The 9,021-nt window shown below is 41.6% G+C and overlaps 1 long non-coding RNA gene across 1 annotated transcript; it reads left to right on the top strand.

Moving 5' to 3' along the window:
* The first annotated feature begins 298 nt into the window (after positions 1-298).
* On the top strand, positions 299-8,069 carry LOC122924858. Its single transcript, XR_006387441.1, has 2 exons — positions 299-363; positions 7,704-8,069. It is a non-coding gene; the product is annotated as an uncharacterized LOC122924858 (long non-coding RNA).
* The last annotated feature ends 952 nt before the right edge of the window (positions 8,070-9,021 follow it).

Genomic DNA, 9,021 nt, shown 5'->3' with positions numbered 1-9,021 from the left:
GGTTAAAAATGTTAACTGTATGAACCAAAAGCTGCAGCTGGAAATATACGGTAGCAAGAAGACTAAATATATAAATAACCTAAAATAAACAGGACAAAAACAGAGGACCACACTGAGGTTAAAAAGCAAAAAAATGACTGGCGGCCATTATCTCAGAAAGTTGGGCGGTTGCTCAGTCCAGCGGAATGTCGGAGCCGCTCTGTTAATCAATATTTTAATGTGACTTATCAGGGAGATCGGGGCTTGTTTACTTTAAAGTTCAGCTTTGCATAAAGGGAGACTGAGCATTTCCTCTACTACTACATCGAGAGGCAGAGGTCGGACGTGAGCAGCCAGGCACATTATGTGATCAGGGGGAAGAAGGTAGGAACTTTTATAATGATACATGGCAATATTTAGAAAAAAAAGATCATTTTATTATTTTGTATCCTATATTACAGATTATTATGTAAAAGCACAGTATATAATATTCATGTATATTGTTAGAATCTAATTATATCTGTATATTTGTTCATACCTGTATTATATGAATATATATTTTATTTATAATTTATTTACAAATTTTTATTTTATTTTACTTATTTATCATTTTTCATTTTATTTTACTTGTATGATTGCTAATCTATTCTCAGGATAAGTCATCCATATCGGATCGGTGGGTGTCCCACACCCAACACCCTCACCGATCTGCCAGTCACGGTGCTTAAAACTATACGGGGAGCTGGAGGCAGACAGCACCGTACACTGTGTAGTGGTTATCCAGGGTACTGCAGCTCAGCTCCTATTCATGTTAATACACTGACACCAGAAGCTACACAGTGTACACGGAGGTTGTCGGACCCCCACCAATCTGATATTGATGACCTATCCTGAGTATAGATCATCAATATCTAAGTCCCAGAAAACGCCTTTAAAGAGGTATTACTATTTTATGAAGTGATTGCCATGATCAGTTGGGGGTCTGACCTCAGGGAACCCCACCGATCTTGAGAAGGAGGAGGTCCCTTCTAAGTTCTTTCTTATCTCGGCCGCTGGCCCTGGAGCTGCACCCTGCCCAATTCACTTGAAGTCTATGGAGAGTGTGCAAATTATGGCCGTATCCATGTGTTATCTGTATGTTTAGTGTATGGCATCCATTTCTCAAAGCGGGTGTTTCATGTAATTTATTTTCCTTCATACGTGCAGTATTACTGATCTGTGGGACGTCCATGTGAACGTGGCCTAAAGGTCCTTTTACACTGGGGCCGCAATCGTTTGTCAGCTAATCATATCTTTAATGCTAGCAGAAAAATGCTCGCTGGTCGGCAAGGGTTGTGCTGCAGAGATAATGGGGGATGAATGATCTCAATAATGATTGTTCATCCCCCATGCAGTGTCCATCCGTCACTGTGAAGGCTGACCACTGATCGGCACTTGTTATGGCCACAATGTGACGCTTCCACTTGTGGACTATTTCCCAGCCTGATGTCTCCTCCATAAAAGTCCCTACAGTCATAAAATAGTCCTCACCGTATTGCTACTGGTCGGTAGTGATGAGCGGCAGGTGCCATATTCGATTTCGACGAAATTCGCGAATATTCGATAGAATATTCGTTTTATATTCGTCGAAATCGAATATTCGTCATTATGCTAGTTATCGCGAATAATATGCGATTTAAAAAAATCGCATATGCGATTTTTTAAATTTTTTAATTTTTTAATTTTTTTTTTAAACTTAAAGGCTACTCTCCTATTGAAATCGCAAATGCGATTAATATAACACGAAATAATCGCATTTGCGATTTCAACGTAATTCTCAAATCAGACAGTACATTCTAGTATATGGAGACGTTACCATGGTGATGGGGACGCTCCATGAGCATGGCATATAGCAGGGATCAGCAACCTTCGGCACTCCAGCTGTGGTGCAACTACAACTCCCAGCATGCACACCTCCATGGCTGTTCTCAGGACTCCCAAAGAAGTGAATGGAGCATGCTGGGAGTCGTAGTTTGACAACAGCTGGAGTGCCGGAGGTTGCTGATCCCTGGAATATAGCATTACTAAGTAAAAATCGCAAATGCGATTATTTCGTGTTATATTAATCGCACTTGCGATTTTTTTTTTTTTTTTTTAATATGGTTGGCTTCAATGGTAGAATTAGCGAATATGATGAATATATTCGTTATATTCCACAAAACGAATATACGAATGTATTCGTCATATTCCACAAAACGAAGATAACGAAGTATTCTGCATCTCAGTTATATCTACCTATTCATCAACTTCGCTAATTCTAGCAATCATATAGGACAGTTTACTATAGAGACAGCTAAGTATAATTCACTATGCGATTATATGACTGCTTTTTTTTTATATAAATAGAATAATTATAATACCTGATAATTATTATAATCTATTTATATAAAAAAGCAAAGTAATATAATCGCATAGCGAATTATACTTATCTGTCTCTATAGTAAACTGTCCTATATGATTGCTAGAATTAGCGAAGTTGATGAATAGGTAGATATAACTGAGATGCAGAATACTTCGTTATCTTCGTTTTGTGGAATATAACGAATATATTCGTATATTCGTTTTGTGGAATATAACGAATATATTCGTCATATTCGCTAATTCTACCATTGAAGCCAACCATAGTAAAAAAAAAAAATCGCAAATGCGATTAATATAACACGAAATAATCGCATTTGCGATTTTAACTTAGTAATGCTATATTCCATGCTCATGGGAACGTCTCCATATACTAGAATGTACTGTCGGATTTGAGAATTACGTTGAAATCGCAAATGCGATTATTTCGTGTTATATTAATCGCAATTGCGATTTCAACGTAATTCTCAAATCCGACAGTACATTCTAGTATATGGAGACGTTCCCATGGAGATGGGGACGCTCCATGAGCACGGAAGGCGGCAGAAGCGGCAACGGGCACTGACTGGAGCAGCCAGGAAGCCAGGAATCCAAAGGACAGGTAAGAACAACTTTAGGGAAGTGGGAAAGGAAAAAATATAACAATAAAAAAAAAAAAAAAAAAAAAAGAATATTCGAAATTGCGAATTTATAGCACTATATTCGAAATATTCGCGAATTAGCGAAGTGCCGATATTCGCGAAAAAAAATCGCGATTCGAATATTCGCGCTCAACACTACTGGTCGGGTCTCCCACCCCTAAAAAAAAGTGGAAGCATCATCTTGTGGTTTTACATGGCCATAACAAGTGCCGATAAGTGATCAGCCTTCACAGTGATGGATGGACACTGCATGGGGGATGAAAAATCCTTATTAAGATCATTCATCCCCCATTATCTCTGCAGCACAACCCTTGCCGACCAGCGAGCATTTTTCTGCTAGCATTAAAGATATGATTAGCTGACAAACGATTGCGGCCCCGTGTCATCACCATATTGCTACTGGTCGCTCTCCCGTACAATACAGTATCCCCTGAAGAACCAGTGCTAATACTGGGGAAACGCAGCGTTGGGACGGTACTTTATTTAAAAAAGGGACGGTAATCTATTTCATCAACAATTTTCTGGGAGATGATATTTTATTTTATCAACATCTTCCTTGGAACCTATTTTTCCACAAGGGACGGTACTTACTTTTATTAATGTTTTCCTTGGGATTTATACTTTCACACTCGTGTTTTGGGGCGGATCCGTCATGGATCTGCAAACACGGATCCGTTAAAATAATACAACCGCATGCATCCGTCATGAACGGATCCGTTTGCATTATCTGTAACATAGCCAAGACGGATCCATCATGAACTCTATGGAAAGTCAATGCGAGACGGATCCGTTTTCTATTGTGCCAGATTGTGTCAGAGAAAACGGATCCTTCCCCATTGACTTACATTGTGTGCCAGGACGGATCCGTTTGGCTCCGCTTCGTCAGGCGGACAGCAAAACGCTGCAGGCAGGGTTTTGGTGTCCGCTTCCAGAGCGGAATGGTGACCGAACGGAGGCAAACTGATGCATTCTGAGCGGATCCTTATCCATTCAGAATGCATTAGGGGAAAACGGATCCGTTTTGGACCGCGTGTGAGAGCCCTGAACAAATCTCACAAACGGAAAACCAAAACGCCAGCGTGAAAGTAGCCTTAGCCTATCTGATGTCAACAAATCATGAGTAAGAAGGACATTCACTGTCCCACCTCCGGATATACCTGCCTGAGATTGCGATCCTATATAGATGGCTTATTATATGACTGTTAAGGATTAAACTATTGATAGGGGTTATTCGTAAGATATATTTTTTAATGTATATTTAATAAAAGGTATATATTTTTAGAAGGGAGGTAAATACTTTAGTTTTTATGTTAAATCTAAATATGAAAATAAGACCACAGATAGGACAGCATTACGTGTCCTATCTGTGATGTCCCTGTGAAGCTGCTGCCCCGGCTCTACACACTGCAATGTGTGATTACTGCTCGTTATACTGTATCTCTTCAAAAGCAATAATAATAAGTAAAAATGTAAATAAATAAAAATACAATAAAATGTAAAAATAAAAGAATACCAGTACTTTTAATTTGTCCCATGCCTAAAATGGAAATAATAAGAATATTAGAGACATCTCAGTCGGGATATTACAGGGTATTTGTCAGCAGGCAATGCAGTGATAAACCCGGCACACTGTCTTGCAGGGCTGTCTCAGCTAAATGTAATGATTCCTTTCACTTAGTGATCTGTTTGCAAAAGACCACACTGCACTCCTGCTTCATCTGCCAGCCCCTCCATCTCCTTCTTGATTGGCAGGGCGGGAGAGATGACTGTGCATGAACCTGCCTATATCCACAGTGACACCAGCCCAGCAATCATGTAGATACAAAGAAGACCCTCCTCTTGCACGGGGCTGTGATCATACTCCAGAGCTGCACTCACTAGTCTGCTGGTGGAGTCACTGTGTACATACATTACATTACTTATCTTGTACTGATCTTGAGTTATCTCCTGTATTATACTCCAGAGCTGCACTCACTATTCTGCTGGTGGAGTCATTGTGTACATATATTACATTACTTTTTCTGTACTGATCCTGAGTTACATCCTGTATTATACTCCAGAGCTGCACTCACTATTCTGCTGGTGCAGTCACTGTGTACATACATTACAATCCTTATCCTGTACTGATCCTGAGTTACATCCTATATTATACTCCAGAGCTGCACTCACTATTCTGCTGGTGGAGTCACTGTGTACATACATTACATTACTTATCCTGTACTGATCCTGAGTTACATCTTGTATTATACTTCAGAGCTGCACTCACTATTCTGCTGGTGCAGTCACTGTGTACATACATTACATATCCTGTACTGATCCTGAGTTACATCCTGTGTTATACTCCAGAGCTGCACTCACTATTCTGCTGGTGCAGTCACTGTGTACATACATTACATTCCTTATCCTGAGTTACATCCTGTATTATACTCCAGAGCTGCACTAACTATTCTGCTGGTGGAGTCACTGTGTACATACATTACATTACTTATCCTGAGTTATATCCTGTATTATACTCCAGAGCTGCACTCACTATTCTGCTGGTGGAGTCACTGTGTACATACATTACATTACTTATCCTGAGTTATATCCTGTATTATACTCCAGAGCTGCACTCACTATTCTGCTGGTGGAGTCACTGTGTACATACATGACATTACTTATCCTGTACTGATCCTGAGTTACATCCTGTATTATACTCCAGAGCTGTACTCACTATTCTGCTGGTCCGGTCACTGTGTACATACATTACTTATCCTGCACTGATCCTGAGTTACATCCTGTGTTATACTCCAGAGCTGCACTCACTATTCTGCTTGTGGAGTCACTGCGTACATACATTACATTACTTATCCTGTACTGATCCTGAGTTACATCCTGTATTATACTCTAGAGCTTCACTCACTATTCTGCTGGCAGAATCAATGTGTACATATATTACATTACTTATCCTGTACTGATCCCACTTTACATCCTGTATTTTTTTGTCTCCAGAGCTGCACTCACTGTTCTGCTGATGGAGTCACTATGTGCATACATTATTTCTGTACTAATCCTTAATTACATCCTGTATTATACTCCAGAGCTGCACTCACTGTTCTGCTGGTGGAGTCACCATGTACATACATTATTTCTATACTAATCCTTAATTACATCCTGTATTATACTCCAGAGCTGCACTCACTTTATTCCAAATATTACAGATTCTTTTAAAATTCCAACATCATGTGCAATTCTCTTTATTTCTGACACAAAACAAGCGAATAAACGTAATAAAACAGCATGTATAGAAGAGCAGAGCGTGCAGCTGTACGATGAGAACAGCACGGCGCCTACCCTCGCCTCGGCCCACAGGTTTTGCTCACAGAAGGATTTCTCGCTAGAACCAAACTTAATAAAAGCAATAAAACAGCTGCTCTGCTTCAGAGCATCGCTCATTGCTTCACCTTCTCAGGGATTATTGTGGAGTTACATACAGAAAAGTAACCAATGTAACCAGACAAGGCTCAGAGGCGTGCAGCGCCCCCTGCTGTAAATAATACTAACCACACTAATCCCAGAAATCTACTATAGGAGAAAGAAGATATCTCGCTGTCCGTTATAGTAATAACTGGAGAAAGCATTACTCTCATCATTCACACTGCTGCAAGCCTAAGGAAAGATACGTGTGAGATACAGAATAGCAATCCTCATCTTCACTTTTAATTGACTTTTTAATGGCTTATGTGATGTGCACCACATCCACAGTAAGACAATGTGACGGCATTAGCGCAGCGTTCCTCAACTCCGGTCCTCGGGACCCACCTGCCGGCCATGTTTTCAGGGTTTCCTTAGTATTGAGCAGGTGATATAATTAGTGTCAGTGCATCAGGACTTACCACAGGGATTAATTCTGTGGGATATTCTCATATCCTGACCGGTAGGTGGCCCTGAGGACTGGAGATGAGGAACGCTGCATTAGAGATCACTGCTTCACATACTGTGGAGGAGATCACTGCATGTAATAGCAACGGTCTCCTCCACTAACGAGCAGGTGATTATATGTGAGATAGATAGATAGATATATAGATATGAGATAGATAGATAGATAGATAATTGATAGATAGATAGATAGATATGAGATAGATAGATAGATATGAGATAGATAGATAATAGATAGATAGATAATAGATAGATAGGAGATAGATATGAGATGAATAGATAGATACCGTAGATAACAGACACATAGGGGGTAATTTACTAACCAGAAATATTCCTATAGTAGGCGTATTTCTGGCACAAAAAGGTCCAAATTGTGCCGCACTCTGCGACTTTTCCCCGCTCACGCCAGGTCTAAACGAGTGTGCGGGGACGGGTCGGCAGGACTATCTCATTCATCATTTTCTACGCCTGTTCTAAATGTAAGACCGCTCGGAAGCAGCTGTGGATCCAAGAGGCCGGCACCCCTTAATAACTCCGGCAGATCCACCGCCAATGCAGGGCTTTATTAAGACCCGTATCTAAAATGCCAGTCTCAATAAATGCGCCCCATACTTCTTATACCCCCCCTGCTGGACGTGTCCCCATCCCCCAACCCTACCCAATTATTTCCCACTTGCTTTGGCAATGCTAGTTCTGGCAATAAATAATAGGCATACAGACAGATGATGTGTATATACTGTACACTGACCCTCGGCCTCTCTCTTGCAGGATATGACCGTGGCAGCGGTGCCCACCCGATCTGTAGAGCTGGAGCTGTGGAGTGTGACAATGGTGTTTGTGTCAAAGCTATCAAACGCCATTATCACACTAATTAGCTACTGTGACACCATCCCGGGGACACTAAACTTCAGGCCTGTGGCAGAAACATACAACATTCGGAAAATCCCACAAAGAAGTGAAGACGTGTACATGACACATGAAGCACAGCCACGACCAGGGCTACCAGGGCCACATCTCCACGAGTCTGTAAGTGCTCCTGGTGTTTGCATTGGTTTCTGCCGCACAAAGTTATTTTCCTGTTTTATTTTAATAAAGCTCAATCATCATCAAATAAACAGTTCTCCAACAACCCAATCGATGTTCTGTTAATTCTTCGCCATTTTCAAGATCTCTGCGTGATGTCAGTGAATGGGAAAATTCTTGTTCAGAGGATGAAAACTTGCCCATTCATTATACTAATCCTAGCTGAGGGTTTGTGACACTGTTCTATATATCATCTGTCTATCTAATATCTATCTATATCTATCTCCTATCTATCTATTTATCTCATTATCTATCAAATGAAATCAGCTTTATTGGCAGGACTAAATACATTTTAGCATTGCCAAAGCAAGTGGGAAATAATTGGGTAGGGTTGGGGGTGGGGGACAGGTCCAGAGTGGGGGTATAGGAGTCCATGGTATATCAGGCTCCTCTCAGTCCATGGCAGGCAGTAATATATTGTGCTGCTGTGGCCGCTGTGTTCTCCTCTTCCCCAGCAGTATGGAGAGTCTCTTCTCCTCCTCCATGGAGATGAAGTCTGGGCAGAGATCAGACAGTCTCCTGAAGTGAGTCTCCCTCACTGCTGAGTATTTGGGGCACCGCAGCAGGAAATGAGCCTCATCCTCCACGGTCTCCTGGTCGCACTGCTGGCACAGTCTGCTCTCCCTGGGCATGTACCTCTGTCGGTGACGTCCGGATTCAATGAGCAGGCTGTGGGCGCTCAGTCTGTACCGGCTCAGGATCTGTCGGTCTCTTGGATTGGGGGAGTTTCTCCAGATATGGGGCCAGTTTGTACTCCCTCTGCAGCCTCTGGTATACTGTCAGCTTCTGGGATGTTCTTATGTTGTATGTTCTTATGATATACTCCTCTTTGTGTATCGTCCTCTGGATTCCGCCCTTTGTCAGGCTATATTGGTTGGTGGCTTGGGCAGGCTGGGTTTGGGTGACTTGTTGCAGGGTGCTTTGTTTTTCTGGGGCTTCTTGGTGTAGCAAGGCTTTGTAATGGTAGGAGCTGGGACTGCTGCTATGCAGATGGGCTCTGAAT

This window comes from Bufo gargarizans, chromosome 1, assembly GCF_014858855.1.
Source record: "Bufo gargarizans isolate SCDJY-AF-19 chromosome 1, ASM1485885v1, whole genome shotgun sequence".
NCBI lineage: Eukaryota > Metazoa > Chordata > Amphibia > Anura > Bufonidae > Bufo > Bufo gargarizans.
The sequence above is the reverse complement of the archived record's forward strand: the minus strand, read 5'-3'. Positions and strand labels throughout refer to the sequence as shown.